This window comes from Aedes aegypti, unplaced genomic scaffold, assembly GCF_002204515.2.
Source record: "Aedes aegypti strain LVP_AGWG unplaced genomic scaffold, AaegL5.0 Primary Assembly AGWG_AaegL5_hic_scaff_480_PBJ_arrow, whole genome shotgun sequence".
Lineage (NCBI taxonomy): Eukaryota > Metazoa > Arthropoda > Insecta > Diptera > Culicidae > Aedes > Aedes aegypti.
Genome location: NW_018736152.1, coordinates 22,623 through 40,856, shown reverse-complemented (window position 1 = coordinate 40,856; position 18,234 = coordinate 22,623). Strand labels below are relative to the sequence as shown.

The 18,234-nt window shown below is 43.6% G+C and overlaps 1 long non-coding RNA gene across 1 annotated transcript; it reads right to left on the bottom strand.

The window, feature by feature from the left end:
* Positions 1-12,345: 12,345 nt before the first annotated feature.
* LOC110681153 lies at positions 12,346-12,775 on the bottom strand. Its single transcript, XR_002503108.1, has 2 exons — positions 12,584-12,775; positions 12,346-12,525 (listed from the first exon to the last, which is right to left on the bottom strand). It is a non-coding gene; the product is annotated as an uncharacterized LOC110681153 (long non-coding RNA).
* Between the last annotated feature and the right edge of the window lie 5,459 nt (positions 12,776-18,234).

Sequence of the window (18,234 nt, the reverse complement as noted above, 5' to 3'; positions counted from 1 at the left end):
CCTTGTGAATTCATAACAATTTCTCTAAACCATTGTGACTATCAATTCATCGATCTTACTATCACTATGACATCATAATGCGACAAGCCATGAATGCGCATGTAGTTCGCATGCGCAAGATTATGTTCTCTCTAAATTCTCACAACACCCGCTTGCCTGTAAATCGTCCTAATCCGGTTTCTACCCCCAAAACAACCCTCCTCTTCCGGCACACCGTTATTATCGCTTTCAATATTTTGGCTTGACCTGGTAATACAACTCCTATCCCAATATGACGTTCCGAAGTGTTTTCTAACGCCAAAGAGCTATTTACCAATATATTTTCCTGCACACTTACGCTACTCGACAAAACCCAGCGTTAGCTTACAATGCATCTGCATCATCAAGCTAGTAAGCGGCATTCACACTCCGGAACTTCATTCCTTGCATACTAAAATGCCCTCATTATCCCAACGCAGGGGAAAAAAATTGCTCAAGGGCATACCTTAACAGATTATAATCAATATTACTCAAAACAGAATTAGATACCATTGCCCTTGAACAGACTGTGTTACTCTCAGATCGACAACACCATCTATCGAGCCCGAATGCACAAAATTTTCTCCTTAAGCGCCCAGGCAGTGGTTACACACTTCCCATACGCCTATAAAGTATTAAATGTCACTTTTGTTGCATTTGTTTTATAGACAACTAAACAAACTCTATATTTGGACTCATATACAACATTATTTGTTTTATTTCAGAATCATGTCTGAAAGTCGAGATCTAATATATGAAGAGTACATTTACAATGAATAATGACATATCTGAGTCTGCTTTGATTATCGTAGCGTACATGTCTAAAACAACCGAGAATAAGAGACATATAACCACAACACCAGTGTCTTGATTACACATAGAAGATTATATATTACATAATATAGTTCAGAATCATAGTAAACAATCATAATTAGAACATGCTTTCAGCAATGTTCAGATTCTGTACAAACCAAGAATTATATGATCCTGGTAGACGTAGAACATCGTGCATTTTTTCAGATCCAACTATTGAAAAGGTTTAACAAAACACAAAGCCCGAACCTTTACAGTAGAGTACGCTGACCATGTTTCCTAAACCACTTCTCCTAGGCAATCATGTGTGATGCAAACTGTGGTATTTTGTTTACAATGTTTTGGGACTCGTACTATGCATATTTCGGGGACTACGTTACTTAGGGATCGGTGGCACTCAAAAAGCGTGACCAGACGAATCCCCGGAACCACAAGGAGAATAGGAGTAGCAACATCGTTTAGAGTACGACAACGCCTCAACTCAGGAAATAAACACAGTAGTTCAACACCGGCAGAACCGGGCGGGAAACGCCACCAACACGCGACCCCGTTCGAGCATGCAACTGGTACTGCGCGACATTCCCGTAACAAACTCTCCTGGGCTCGAAAGGGACCTGTCGCTACGAATCCATGCAAAGTGAATCTTGGTGACCCCCTCCCCAACAAGCGACACCAACTCAGTGGATCTGCAATTATCGAAGTCCCATGAATGCTTCTACCTCGACTGGCCACCAATCCTCCACACTGTTAACTTAATTCTTAGCAACCACTGTATTACAAGAACGCTTTCCGCGGACAGTCAGACACAGACGCAAGCCCACGGTCGTGCCGCCCGCGTTTTCACCGCCCGTTCGCTGCGCCTCAACTAACAAATGTCCTCAAAGCCTGACAGCTGAATGATCCCAGATCTTAATCTTGGTAAAAGTGTCCGAAGCTTTTGGCAACTAAGTGTAGTGTTGTACTCTGTGCCCAGCCATACTTTTGCCCAATGTGGTTGACAGACCACCCGACTTTTCCATCACGACCTTTCTCTCACATATCCCGACTCTGCTCGAATGAACGCCCCACCCGACACAGATGTTACAAAAGAACTAGTCTTACAAGAAACCGAATGCATGCCGCTCCCTCCTCATGTTCGGCTCGCACTGGTATCAGATCAACTGGTGAACACATGTCACTACTATTTTCGCTCCTGTACTCTGGGCACTCCCTGGCCCAAGCTACCTTGATGCGCGAATCTCACCCACCAGATGAGACTGGGACGCTATCACGCCAATACCTCAGAACCGTCCAAATTTTATAGGGCACAAGCAAGGCCACAATGAATCACCCAATTGCAGCGCCCTGCATAATAAAGGCCCATTTTGGATAGCACAAATGACTTTGAGCTTTTGGGATGAAAGTGGAAAGGACTGGCCGAACAAGCACAAGGCATAGAGAAGCAGATGACAAAGTGCAAAAAAAATCAACAGACAGACTGGGTGTTGAAATTTGTGAGCCATAAACCAATCGATAGCGAGGTTGTTCGCACGACGCAAGATGTACTCTTAATTGCCAGCCAGACGCAACATTCACGGGAAGCAAGTCGATACGCACAAGTTGCGGACTCAAATTCCTCTGCGGAATCATTGCTTTTTTCTCAGTTACCTTTAATGTTGGCAAGAAAAAAACCGAGGGATTCCTTTATCGATATAAAACGCAACTAGAAAGACTCCAATCTTCGCTTGACGTTGCTCTGAATTTGTCAGTCTTCGCACCAGTACTCATAGCGAGTTCTAGATTCAGAAAGCTATGCCGAGTATGAAAGAGTGCATTATTTTTTTGACAGCAATTCCTACGCAAGCATGAGTTTTTCTCCATACAACATTTATGGAAGAAATTTAATGATCCTTTTACATTAGACTGCTTTTACGCAACAGCCTAAGTCTCACACAACCAATGCGCAACAAGATAGATGAGAAATCGAGTTTTATGACTTAGTATTGTCGTAAATTCCTCCAGATAATTGGAAAAGTATGCTATTTTGCGCATTGAATTGTTTTTCGTTCGGTCTTGGATACTTTTTATGGTCAGACTACACGACCTAGTCAACAAATATTTTTTCTTATAATATAGTCCATTCGGTTAGCTTTGTTTGATATTCACCCACATCAGCCCACCTTCGCTACAAAAGTCTAATCGACCTTGTGTAATTACGATAATTTCGCTTGCCCACGCACAAGCGTCCAATACTAACCAACGGTGGATCTTCATACCCACCCGCCGGCACCAGTAGAAGGTTAACTCAGATAGGTGCTTACTACTTGGGAACAGTCCTATGCACCAACTCCGGTGAAACCCCTCCGCGCGGTATCCTATTTGCCAATACGTGAAGGAGCTGTCTACATCCGGAGCTCAACCACACAACCTGACCCGGACACGCTAAGGATATTACGCTTTATAATGTTCGCGTCGTAGTTTATTTAAATTCCACGTATATGTAAATTGGAGGCTCTGGCGTGTTCTCATGTTGTTATTGACATTTTCATACCTTAATGCTTAGCCATATAAACCTGGTCCTCCCATTTGTCCACTATTTTGACTGACAGCTGAATTATAGCTTTCCCCCCATTGTGACCGGTACCCCTCTCCCAGTACCCTTGGCCTCCGCCCTCTCCTATATCCTGGTGCGCCTAATGTGACATTCATCGTTTTCCAGTGCCAATAAGTGCACGACAATGCCCTTTCGCCAATGCTCTTCCTCCGTATTCCTGATTTAACAGTAGCACCAGCCCTGCGTCCTTAACCAAACCGTATTAAGTTCATTTATAAGTCCCAATTATTCAGCTCCCTTACAGTTCTAGTGCATGTTTTACACTTAAGTTAATCTAGTGTACAGTCTGTTTACATCTATACCTTTCGACTACGTAGCATCACCCTCACCATGGTCCTTCTCCCATCATTGTGTATCATAGATAATAGTGGTTATCTTTCATATCGGTTAAGGCCCAACATTTGTAGAGGCTTCTAAGGATGGACTCACTGTTACTACACCGATGCAGAGGTCTATCCATTATATTTAGCCAACTTAAGCTTCCACTGACGTTCTAATAGAACCTATTGACGCTTTAAGCTGCAATCCTACTCAGTTAAATAGTGCACAACTTTATCAAGATTTGGGTCATCCACCATGATACCATCAACTAGCGGTAACTAATTATCCATAAAAATTAGGATACATCTAACATCAATGTTCAGCCACGTAAGAACAACCGAGAATGATAGTTGTCGATTTTAACAAGGACACAAGTTTCTCTTTGATCCCCTATCACCACCGGTTATTCGAATCACCTGACTCGTCCCCCTATATTGCTGCCGGCTTAGGTAAGAAATTTTGGTTATCAATCCGGCTTATCCTAGCGTCTAAGACTATTGCGAAGGATCTGTACTGTACTAATTAAAGACACAGGCTTGACCAACGTCCTGCTACAGGAATCTAGAAATGAGGCAGCTGCGCAAGGTCACCTATCAGGGTGACACTCCACAAGTTCCTACCTCAAGTCCTAGTCCCGGCGAAGACTATCCTAGGCATCGCTTTCCTGCCCTACACATCCTGTCGCCCGCGGTCTACCAATCCAGCCTGATCGTCGAAAATCACGGCCAGTACTTTGAAAGTAACCGGACGGTATATTTTTCATAATCATCTCCGGCAGTGTGCTCGCGGCTAGTCTGGCCCAGCGTGGGCAGCGGTTTTCCCTCCGCTGCTTTGTTCGACTTACTTTCTGACTGAGCTGGTCTCAATAACCCCGCTGACTTACTTTGGGGCCAAAACACGAACGAACGTATGCTCTTGGGAAGCTTTGAAGGTCGACGACGACACCTATTGTCGCCGGCATTAGCACATAGCTTCGTAATGAGTTAGCCACTTTCGATTCGGCGGTGTCATTCGACACGGGATCACGATGCAGCCATCACGGCCGACACGTTTGCCAGAACAATGGTGCCCGCGCTGGCATTCGCCAGGTCAGGTCGTCAAGTTGAGAATAGCTCCGCTATTCCCGTCGAGACTGTGCATAGTGGCTTGTAGTACCTCAGATGACGATACCCAAGAGGAAAAGTGCATTAGCGGGTGAGCGCGGTGCGGACGCTCATACGTTCGTCTACACCTGGGACGTGCGTCTTAGTTGGCCGAGAGTTTACCGTGTTCTCTTCGATCTCGGCGCTAGTAAGGTTCCGTACTTAGCACGTTTCGTCGGTTAGGCATTGTCTGCAGACGGATTCGCCCCACCCATGCTGCACCGCCTCCCTAGCGCCTCCGAATCGCCAAGTCAGGTTTCGCTTATCACGATGTCCTATTACGGGCGTTCCCAGCTAGCCGCCATGGATGCGGTCTGAGGCTGGGAGTGTAAGATTCCGAGAGTTTGTTTTTCGGTCCCCACCCTCACTAACCCTTCACTCAAATCGGTTCCCCCTGATTGAAGGCCCACACCGGCAACGCTTCATTGCCTTCACGGCTCGCAGCCGATGAAGCAGTGCCCGCCTAGACCACATCGCACGCGTGCTAGATCGTCTTTTTGATCCGAGAATAGTACCACCTCCTCTGCCACAGCTTTACTGACATTAAACACTTCAGGGCCTTCCTGTGATTGAGAAATCGATGGCATCACCTTACCTGTGCTGCTCGACGTGCTACAAATTGCGGAAAAGACCCATTGATCGCACGAGTCCGGTAACTCAAAAGTGAATGTGGACCACTCCGATGGTGGATCGCACCCGTACAGTCAGGCACGTAACCAGCATTCTGCCCATCGTTGTCTCCACGCGGCTGCCCTACACGACTTCGGGGACCGATCATGTCGACGCAATAACTGGTCCTCGTGAAGGCGGGTGCGGAATGCCCCGTTTACGGTCGCGCTGAAGGCGAGTCGCCGATTGATAGGTGGCTGCCGGCTGTGCGCGTGGCTTTACTTTATGCCAAGTGTGGCAATCTGTTACCCGTACGCTTTGGTCCGTGAGGCTCGCTCGTAGTCGTGGTAGCAAGTTATCTTTGGCGCGAGGCTCACTCTTTATTGCTGGTTTGGTGAGTTAGGTGGTTATACTTATAGTGTAGCACTGGCACGCTGCAGATTAATACAAGTGTTGGTACATTTTGTGGTTCGACGCGTGGTAATGATAATGAGACCGTTCTTAGACGTCTCGGTGGCTTTGACACACAGCGTCGGTCCATTCGTTCTTCCTCCGCATCACCGACTAATCCAATCCGTCTGCGTCGTCCATCCGACCAGAGATGGTTTAAATTAAGAACTGAGTACTTTGGCATGGTGTTTTCGACTGCTTCTGCCGAATTTGCTTATTCGTTTTCTTTTGGACGAGCGGTAGGCTTCTCGGGTGGCCTGCCGAACCGGTATCACGTGAGCGTTCGGGGCGATCCTTCGCTGTTCTCTCGCTCGTCGCGAAGGTGGTCGGCCACTCGATGCCAATGCGTGACTTCTTCTGGGACCTTCAGACGACAGTCGGATTAACGCCGTCCAACTCGCGAATACGCGTGATACGAGATGCGGTCCAGACCCGTTGTCATCTCCCGCTTCACAGTGGAGACGTTTGCAGCTGGGCGGGGGGAAGGGGGCGAGAAAGTCATCACTTGAAATGTGACTAGTTAGCAGAATGTGACAGGACGGAGTTCTGTTGAGGTGCTTTGGCACCTTTCCCCGCGCTTGCCAATTGAATCACCGGCCCATAATTCTCCAGTCCTGCAGACATGCCTGTATCTCTATATAACATCAAAAACCTACTGTCTGGCCGACTTAATTGAACCAACTGGACTTCTGTGTGTCACGCAATGTCCGAAATTTTCTCCAACTTCGTGCTCTTTTGCTCAGCTTCACGTTACAGCTTTTGTCTGGACCCACGCACTGTATTTCTGGTCCTTCGTACTTCCCCGAATCTCGCCATCACGGTGGGCAAACACGAATGGATTAACGCCGATGTCCGAGTTTTTCAGCAAGACTCATCCATCCCTCTGGAGTCCGCAGTTGAAAAAAGCTTACTTGGAGTGATTGACAGAGATTCGGTGACCGTTTGGGAAAGTCGTGTACCGATAACAGCTGCCATTAGCTCAAGTCGCGGGATAGAGTGGTATCTCAAAGGTGCTACTCTTGTTTTGGCGGCAACTAAACGGCACCAAACGAAGCTATTCCGCTCAAATCGTAGGTAGCATGCGGCAGCCATAGCGTTCTCGCTCGCGTCTACGAATGTGTGCAGCTGAACGTCGTCGTACTCCGAAGAGGTTTGGGAGCAGAAGCATCGAGGTATCTGAACCTGTTCGACTTGAGGCAGCACTCGCAGCCAGCTGCACCATTTGGCAAAGGCATTGTCATCGATCTTGTCGTCCCATTGAATTCCACTGCGCCAGATTTCTTGAAGTAAGATCTTGAGGAACATGAGGAATGGCGCGATGAGTCCAAGGGGTCGAAGATCGTCATCAGAACCCGTAGAACTTCTCTTTTCGTGGGCTGGCGGCGACCTTTCCACAGATCACTATCATAACGGTTCCAGCCGACTTTGTAGGTGAACACGTCTGAAGCTGTGCACCACCACATCCCGAGCACCTTTTCCGTTCCCAATTCTGGCGAAAGGTCAAGATTCTTCTCTTCCGCGTTGCTTCCACGTAGGGCTTCCAGGACGCGTTGAGAGTTGCTGGTCCAATTACGTATTTCGAACCCGCCCTGTGAGTGGATGTACCTTACTTCTTTGGCAAGTTCGACTGCCTCCTCCTCTGTGTCGACGCTTACCAACATATCGTCGACGTAGTGCCGTTTCTCGATAACCTCCACCGCTGCAGGGTATTTCTGGGCGAAGCGCTGAGCATTGAGGTTCATCGCATATTGGGCACTGCTGGGAGAACAACAGGCGCCGAATGTCATGACGCACATCACGTAGACCGCTACGTTTCCATCATCGTCCCTCCAGTAAAAACGTTGACACTGCTGGTCTTCTGGCCGGATCCGTACCTGGTGGAACATTTCCCGTATGTCACCAGTCAGGGCTATGGGACGTTCGCGGAAACGGATCAACACAGTTAACAACGACGAAAGATGATCGGGACCTTTCAGCAAGGCAGAATTCAGAGATACTCCGAATGCTTTGGCCGCAGCGTCCCATACGATCCTTACTTTCCCTGGTTTATTTGGGTTTGTCACTGGAAACACTGGGAGGTACCAAACGCGCTGTGTTTTCTGCCGCAATTCTTCGTCGGATAACCTTCGTATGTAGCCTTTCTTCAGGTAGTCGGTCATTTTCTCCTTCAACGTTTTAGCCAATATTTCCTCCTTCATCATGCGCTTTTCAAGGCACTGGAAACGTCGCTGGGCCATCGCTCGACTGTCCGGCAGGCGAACGGCTTCGTATCGCCAGAGTAGACCGGTTTCATAGCGTTCTCCTGTGAACTTAGTTAGCGACTGGAGAAGGGACTGCGCTCGTTGATCCTCGACGGAGAGAGGTGCTTCAGAAGGTTTCATGATCCCCAAGCTATCTAACGCAAAGTAGTCTTTGATAACTTGGTGTAGATCTTCGTCCGCTGGGTACTGATCCTCGCATGAACCGATGTGATAAACAGAGTGCACTGGGCTGGTTACATCTGTGGATCTTCCTCCACAAACTGTCCATCCTAGACGGGTCTTGATAGCGACGGGATCGTTCGGTTTGCCTTCGCGGCACTTGAGCGCAAGGCTGAGATGCTGGTTCTTAAGGCCAATGAGGATACGTGGCCGAACGCTGTGATATGATTCGATCGGCAGTCCCATTAGGTGAGGGTAAAGCGATGCGAGTTCTTCGGTGTCCATCGTCTGGTGCGGAAGCATAAGTTCATTCACAGTACGTGCACCGTTGATTGTGAAACTCTTAGCTCCTTTGTGTACACCAGCTATCTCGAGTTCGACGATCCGAGACTTTTTCTCTTGACGTTGCGTGCCACCGGTCCAGTGAAGACAAAGCGATCGCACTTCTCCATCTAGCTCTAGTTCATCGGCTAACTCTTCGTCGAGTAGCGTGAGATCCGAACCGTCGTCGAGGAAAGCGTGTGTACGGATCGATCTATACTTGCCGTGTAGCACAACCGGGAGATAGCGAAACAGTATGTCGCTCGATTTAGTCTGATGTGCGTGGCAACTATGCGTCGAAGGACCGGCTCCGGTCTTAGGAGGCTCCGTACCGTCCGTTGTCGTTGGGATCAATGCAGGAGATGACTGCGTTGTTGGTGAAGCGGGTGATTGTTGCTTTTGGTCTTTGTGCAGCAGCGCGTGGTGCTTGAACTGGCAACCATCCTTTCCGCAAAGCTTGGCTTGACACTCGCCGTTATGTCGGCTGAGACAACGACGACAGAGTCCGAATTCTCGTACCGTGGACCAGCGCGAATCGCGGGAAAACTCTAGAAACCGCTTGCACTTGTCGACCGCCTTGCAGGCTCCTTTGCAAACGAGACATTCTCCGTTGGCGTTCGAGCGCTTCCCACTTGAAGGATTTGGTGAACGAGATTCTGAAGGGGCGTTTTCGGAATGAGCATTCACGAAGGCATTTCCCTTCTTTGTTGTGCGACTCTCACTCCGGATTGGTCTGGAGTTTACTATGTTTGGGATTGTAACTGCACTAGCAGCTTCAGCGAGGGAGTATATCCAAGTGCTAAACGACGCTAAATTGACTCCCGGAAGTGCGATCCTGTACTGCGCCCAATTCAGCTTGATAGTTGGTGGAAGCTTGCTAACTAGCTGATGCAGGAGAGTAGAGTTGTACAGGTATTCATCCAAGCCGCAGGCATCCACAGTCGCGCAGAAGTTCTCGATACTGACGGCGAAATCCACCAGAGTTTCCAGTCTGTCTTCTCTAATGGCCGGCAAAGCGTGGATTTTTTCGATCAGCGTATGAACAATGGCTTCTGGCTGCCCGAACATCATCTTCAAAGTCTTCAACACGCCGGGAACGTTGGCAGGATGAACTAATCGGCTCTTCACTGCTTCGAAGGCACGTCCTTTCAGACTTTTCTGCAATCGGAAGATGTTCTCGTCGTTTGTGAAGCCGCACATGGCCGTCGTGTTGTTGAATGTCGCTATGAATAGAGGCCAATCCTCGGGGTTGCCGGAAAACGGGGGCAGATCCTTGGAAACGGCCTGTCGCGCCGCTAGCTGCTTCTTGGTTAACGGACAGCGATCTTCATCATACTCCGGCAGGCAACTAGCATGCTGTGGAACTTCTCGGACGCCACTACGGTGTTCGTCTTCGAAGACTTGATTGGCAGCAGGCTGATACTGCGGTAATTCACGCTGCGCGCTACGGAGCGCTTCTTCGCCTGCTCTGGGTCGAAGGTTGACGACGGAATTGGCAGCAAGGTGGACGGGTTCAGGAACAAACGACCGCTGACTCGATTCTGCTCTAGGGAGCCATCTGCTTACGACGTCTGACTGGCTGTGCACATCTGATCCGCTTTCACTAGCCATCTGTTCCAAAAGTCTATATTTCTCCTCCAAGTAGAGGCGTTCTTGCTCCAACTTCCTCGAATTAAGAATTCGTTCTTCCTCCAACTTCTGCAGCTTCAGCTTGGCGATAGATTGCGACGATCTACTGGACGCATGACTTGACGTATGAGATGACACAGAATTAGCCTTGCGAACCGGTGGCTCAACGATCTTCGACGGATACTTGCTGCTATAATACTGTTGCTCACCGACTTCCAGCGCTGGCTCAATCTTCTTTGACGGAAACTTGTAGCTGTCCATCTGGGAATGCCCGTCCTTCGGAGGTACCGACTCCAACTTATCCTTAGGGAGCTTCTTGGTGGTCTTCTTCGGCTTCGTTTGGCTTGCTTTGATCGTGTTTGAGGTTTTTGGAGTTACCTGGACGCTTGGCTGAAGATGCGTTGAAGCGTTATTGTCCTCTGTAACGATTGATTTCTTCTTGGTACCTCCGTGAGAAGCAGCAACGCCGGCTGGATTCAACTGCAAATTGGCATTTTGTGTTGAGCTCTCGCAGCCAGCACAGCTCCACGGAACGTCTTCGATGGCTTGGGTGACTCCCACGCAGATAAAGTGAAACCACTTGAGACACTTATCACACCTCACCATTTGTTCGTTGTCCTCTCGACGGCAAACTCTACACGATTGACCGGGAAATGATGCTTCCGGTTCCACGGTTTCGTCGGTGACCACCACCCTTAAACCACCAGTTGCACCACCTTCAGTTATGCCACCAATCGCATTATTAGTTGCACCACCAATCGCACCACCATTCGCATCACTATCACCCCCACCGGCATTACTGCCTTTATTTGACCGACCGCGGCTCGACATGACCGAATTGACCGATTCGTTAATATAAACGAATATAATAAGATGTTGGGATTTGCCAACTAATTGCACGGGATAATTTCCGAAATAATAATACCGGTAGGAACAACCGGGACAATGGAGCGAACAGAAGACAACCCACGTTGAATTAGATGTTGTGCAAACCAAGAAATTAACTAAATCTAAACATAACTTTATTGTATATTTACGTTGATTTGTAACGTGGCAACTTATAGGTAAACTATTATTGAATTAGTGCTTACTTGAAGTTATTGAAAAACCATTTCTCTACAGTAGTGCCGGCTTAAAACTAAATGAATTCATTCTAACCTAAAGCTACGCTACTCTAAACATACATGCAAGATATATGTACGATCACAGAAGATAGCATAGACAGCGCCAAGCATCGACCTTTATCATTGACCCTATGTACAAACTTACCGTGGACCCTGCACAGTGGGACTAAACGAATATAATAAGATGTTGGGATTTGCCAACTAATTGCACGGGATAATTTCCGAAATAATAATACCGGTAGGAACAACCGGGACAATGGGTATTACGTTCGTAATTGGAGTACCCATTGTCCCGGTTGTTCCTACCGGTATTATTATTTCGGAAATTATCCCGTGCAATTAGTTGGCAAATCCCAACATCTTATTATATTCGTTTAGTCCCACTGTGCAGGGTCCACGGTAAGTTTGTACATAGGGTCAATGATAAAGGTCGATGCTTGGCGCTGTCTATGCTATCTTCTGTGATCGTACATATATCTTGCATGTATGTTTAGAGTAGCGTAGCTTTAGGTTAGAATGAATTCATTTAGTTTTAAGCCGGCACTACTGTAGAGAAATGGTTTTTCAATAACTTCAAGTAAGCACTAATTCAATAATAGTTTACCTATAAGTTGCCACGTTACAAATCAACGTAAATATACAATAAAGTTATGTTTAGATTTAGTTAATTTCTTGGTTTGCACAACATCTAATTCAACGTGGGTTGTCTTCTGTTCGCTCCATTGTCCCGGTTGTTCCTACCGGTATTATTATTTCGGAAATTATCCCGTGCAATTAGTTGGCAAATCCCAACATCGTACGTATTACGTTCGTAATTGGAGTACCCATTGTCCCGGTTGTTCCTACCGGTATTATTATTTCGGAAATTATCCCGTGCAATTAGTTGGCAAATCCCAACATCTTATATATTCGTTTAGTCCCACTGTGCAGGGTCCACGGTAAGTTTGTACATAGGGTCAATGATAAAGGTCGATGCTTGGCGCTGTCTATGCTATCTTCTGTGATCGTACATATATCTTGCATGTATGTTTAGAGTAGCGTAGCTTTAGGTTAGAATGAATTCATTTAGTTTTAAGCCGGCACTACTGTAGAGAAATGGTTTTTCAATAACTTCAAGTAAGCACTAATTCAATAATAGTTTACCTATAAGTTGCCACGTTACAAATCAACGTAAATATACAATAAAGTTATGTTTAGATTTAGTTAATTTCTTGGTTTGCACAACATCTAATTCAACGTGGGTTGTCTTCTGTTCGCTCTATTGTTCCTGGTTGGGCTGGTATGAGTGGGCCAGATTGTTGGATGGAAGATGCGCAGCTACGCCAGGGGCGTACTCAACAGGAATTTTCCATCAGTAAGTTTAATGGGAAGTACGTTGGACTGAATGGACATTTAGCATAAAGACGATAGGTTTAACAGGCTGTTCTTTTGAGTTATTCTTTTAAAGTAGTTAATAGCACTAATCTTCTAATATTTCAATCAAAATTACTTGGACATTTTCATGACATTGGGGGTTATAGTTGGTCGAATTGGAATAAAAAATACTTCAATACCGCGCATATTATTGTCAAATATAAACTAAGTGGCTTTCAAAAACCTCCTGCCGAAGTGAATCAAAAAATCCAAGAAGAGGACGCCCCACATTTCTTAGAAGAATGCATGCAAGATTTCATGAACGATTCAATGAAAACGATAAATTGACGATAAATTAATAGTCGAAAAACACGAGTCTTTTTTACGTCGTTTTTAAAAACAACTCGGTTTTAGGCTGATTTTTGAAACAACGCGTTTTTTTACGCGGGACGTCGACCGACGTAAAAAAAAACCTTAGGATATGCTCTAGTTTAGATCTATCCGGCCATTTTTAAAGGTTTGGTTTGCAAATAAAGTCTGTCCTAGGAAGCATGATAAGTTTTTACTCTTGAATAGAACATTAAATAATTATTCTTTGTTATTAATATCTGCGATGAAATAACTTAAATATAATCATTTTTTTTTTATTTATATGATGCAATGGCGTAGCCAGAAATTATTTGTAGGAATATTAGGAGTCTTGAGAAGAAAAAAGAAAAATACACTAAAAATAATCTTCTTAAAACCCTCTTTTTTACCTACGTTCAAAACAGCTAAACTATTCATATTGTTTATTGTAATACTAAATTATCTCAAATGCATATGCAAAAAAACTGAACCTCAAGAATGTAAAAAACATACTCCGGATAATCGAGTCTAAAATTCCGAATAATCGAGTCTCCGGATATTCGAGTCCGACCTGCATTACAAGTTACGTGGAACTCAATGAAAGATTAACTTTTTTACAAGTTTTTTTTTTCACATGGAAACCATGAACCACTATTTTGATACCGACAAGAAGATGTTCTGGTGATGACCTAACTTAAAACAGCCTAAATTAAAAAACGTCGGTGCATTATTTTCTCCCGAAAATTTAGCTCAAAATAGTTGAAAAAAGTGACTTTTTGACGTAAAAAGTGACTTTAGTTGAAATGGCTTCAAAAAAGAGACTTTAAAGTGACTGGCCTCAAAAAAGTGACCAAGTCACTAAAAAGTGACTCGCTACCAGCCTTGAAATTACTAATAGACCCAGCCAGAGCTAGTAGCAGTTCTCTTTCAGAGACTTGGTCACTATTTTAATGCAAGCCTGTATTTTAACGGAAGGTCTCTAAAGTCTTTATTTTAACTAGAAGGTTCACTTTTTTCTTATTCTGTTTGCAGTGAATACTGGTGCAAACTTCTAGAGGCTCTAGAGAAACTTTCAGAGACTATTACCAGACTATTCCACAGATTTTTGGGAATTTCTTCTCAGATTTCTTGAGAAAAAGCATTAGTGATTGATTTAATGATTTCTTCTTTAAATCTCTTGAAATACTCCCAGGCACTCGTCCAAGCATCCCTCCAGATATTCCTCTAGAAAATTCTCCACCAATTACCTCAGAAATTATTCCCTGGCATTTTTCGATGGAAACGTATAGAGTTCCTCCAGAATTTGCTCCTCGAAATTCTTGAGCACTACAACGATACTACCTCTAGATACTATCACATGGATTACTCTTATTTTTTCCAGATTTCCTCTAGATATTTTTCCACTATTTCTTTCACTGAATTTTCCAGTTGTTACTCTACAAGATCTTCCAAAGATTTCTACATGAGTTCAAAAATGGTTTATTCCTGAGTTCTTAAGAATATTGGTTTGGATGTTTTTCCAAGAAACCCTACAAGAGTTTCTACGCCGAGTTGAAAGTTATTCCTACATACATTTTCATAAAAATTCCTGCAAAGAATTCATCCAAGATTACTCCCATGCTGTCCCAAAAGCTGCCCGGGGGATAATTTGTGGAAATCCGTTTAAAAGTTTTCCTCGAATGCCTAAATATATCAATCTAGGATTTCTCATGAAATTCATTTAGATTTCCCTAGGTATTTCTCCAGAATTTCACCCAGTGATTACTTATGCAGTTCTTCCAAATATTTCTTGAGTACTCAGGTGTGGTCGTTTGAAGAACCCATTGAGAAGTTTCTTAGGGGTCTATTTTATAAGTTGAGTCGATCAAATGACTCGACTGGAGTCACTGTCGACCGAAAAATTCGCTCGACTCAGCTCTGTCACTCGAGTTTTTCGACAGTTGTCACTCTATGTGACTGGATTACTATGGGAGTCGGCGGTGACATCTGAAATATGCATCCCCTTAACTTCTCCATGGATTCTTCACACCTGTGAATACTACATCAAGTATTATTTATCATTTTTTCTAACAATTTATTAGGAAACCCTCTAAGACTCAAGCGTTTAGAATATCTTTCAGATATCCTAGAAAGAGTTCATCAAGGGTTACCTTAGAACTTACTTAAAAGTTTCATTAGATGATACTTAGGAAATTTCTTTAGTTTTTTTTTTCAACGACTTCTCCAATAATTTCTGGAAAAAGTCGTTGGCATTTCCCTAGAAAAATTCTTTGGAAACATGCTTGGCAAATTTATCAAAGAATTACTAAAGGAATTTCTGACGGAATCTTGGAATATTACTGCCTGATTGGGGTGATCCCTGAAGGTATTAGAGAGACTTCTGGTTGAAAGCTTGACATCAAACGACACTTTCGGTGGAAATTCCAAGAAATCCCCGGAGAATTTGGATGTGGAGTGTTGAATTCCTAGATATGTCTTGATGCGAATCTTAGAGGTAGTCCTAGGGCAATCAAAGGAAGAATTACTGGATAAATTCTTGCAAAGCTTTCTAGAAAGTTATCTGCGGATTCTTTTGAGGAATTGCTGATGGAATTTCTTAGGTGATTTCAGGTTGGATTCTTGAAGGAATTCAAAACCAAATTCTTCGAGGTACTCCTTAGGAAGTCCGTAAAAATCACTATACCTATAAACCCTGGAAGAAATCTTCCGAGTAATATCTTAATCAAGTTCTAATGAAATTCATGAAAAACTGCATACAGAGATGTGAGTAGAACACTTGTCGTATTATCACAAGGAATTCACATGAAATGACAGATCAAAATATGTGCTGGGCGGATAGCGATTGAACGTCTTGAAAATAGGAACTCTGTGATTTCCTCCATAGTTTTAGTTTAGAAAATACTCAAAAATTTAATCAGTAATTTTAGATACCTCCAGAGATTTCCTTGACTATCGTGGAAAACTGTCGTTTAGCATTCAACCAAGAGCTTATGGATATCTTCTGGAGTTATTCCAGAAATTCCACAAGGCACTTTTTGTAAAATTTTCTAAGAAAATCTACAAAAACAATCCCGGCATTCTTCCACGGACGTCTCCAGGGAAATATCAGCGAAATACTTAAAAAATATTGAACAATTTTTAGAAAGAAGATCCGAGAGGTCTTCGTAAAGAAAACCCTGCAGTAACTTATGATATTATGTTTTTGGAGTTCTAAAGTAACCCATGAAGTTAAAAAACAGTCCAATTTTGCTGGTTTTTCTGAAGCAATTATTTGAAAAACATCGGACGGCCATCCCTGAAGAAATTTGTGTAGAAATGATCAGAGGCATTACTGACATAATTGCTCAGTGTTGTAAGCAATCACGTTAATCGACACGTTTTTGCTAACATTCGGTACTTGCCTTAAACATTCACAACACGAGCGATCAAACGAATGTCGGGAAAAAAATGTCAATTGAATGCCTCTGACCATGATAGCTTCACTAGAAAACGTTACGGTTTTGTTTGTTCCTGTCATTTTTCGTGATTGGCGCTGCTTTCACTGTATGTGTGTAACATTGGACATTACAAGTAAGGGTTCATTCAAATATTACGTAACGCAAAATTTGCCAATTTTAGACCCTCTCCCTCCCCCACGTAACAGCTTTTGTATGGAAAATTTTGTATGGACCGTAACACTATGTAAGACCCCCTCCCTCCCCCTGTTGTGTTACGTAATATGTGAACGGTCCCTAAGATCGAACTATTCTCGCGAAACATTACTAAAGGACCTATCTAACATTGAGAGGCTCTCTTTGTTTACTTTCTCTTTCATATATAACTGAGTCACATTAAACTCTTCTGTTGCGTTTTTCGTATGAAACGCTAGTCAAGGAAATTGATTTTCGATCTATAGTGAAAAACTTCCCAAAATCTTTAGTGTTCCACTGTTATAATCGAAAGAGAACGAGAGAGGAGAAAATCTCTCATTTGTACATAGGTCCTTTAGTAATGTTCCGCGAGTATTCATGTTGCTTATGGTACGATGTGTCTGACACTGAGGGCCGATTTCTTCACCTTCGCTTAAGTCGTAAACCACGTTTACCCATACGATTAAACCAGGTTTAAGGCCTAAGCGGTGGTGAAGAAACCGCTTATGAGACAAAAAAACTTAATAATTTCTTAAGCAATAATTATGATTTGGTGCCACAACGATTATTGTTGAAATTTGTAAGTTTTACTTATGATTTTGGTGAAGAATTTCATTACTAAATCTCATAAGTCAACAAATGGAAAATAGTTATAAGTGCAATGATAATTGCCTAATTAAATTTATCAATCACTGATACCGGTTGCCTGTTATATCAGGCGAGCTCAAAAGTTGACATGTTTTGATAACATGTGAACTATTTTCGATTGACTTGTACCCAACATCGAAAGCGGAGCAGTTTTCTAGCGATTGTTATGAAAATTATTTACAGTAATGGTTCTTAAATATTTCAAAGCTCTCACTTATGAAACTTATGATCCCATTTTCGCAATGATTAAGCGTTAAATGAAACCATAATTTGGTTGATTTATAAGTCATGATTTATGCACTGAGGCAAAAATACTTAGGTTTTCCATAAATCAAGATTATGAACCAGCCAATTATGGTTTCATTGCACGCTTAAACATTTCGAAAATGGGATCATAAGTTTCGTAAGTGAGAGCTTTGATTCTTTAACAACAATTACTTGAATATTTATCATAGCAATCGCTAGAAGAACTACTCCGCTTTCGATGTTGGCTACAAGTTAATCGAAACAGTCATATGTTATCAAAAATGTTAATTTTTGAGCAGCCTGAATAAAAGGCTAATGATATTATCAATTATAAATGGGATTAATTATTACATTACGTTTATTTCCGTATTTCATTGATTGACTTATGAAATTTATTACTGAAATTCTTCACCAAAATCATAAGTAAAACTTAAAAATTTCAACAATAATCGTTGTGGCGCCAAATCAAAATTATTCCTTAAGAAATTATTAAGTTTTTTTGTCTCAGTGTACTTAACCAAGAATCAGCGTCAGTAGTTTCAGGAATCCGACAGTGACAGTGAAACCACA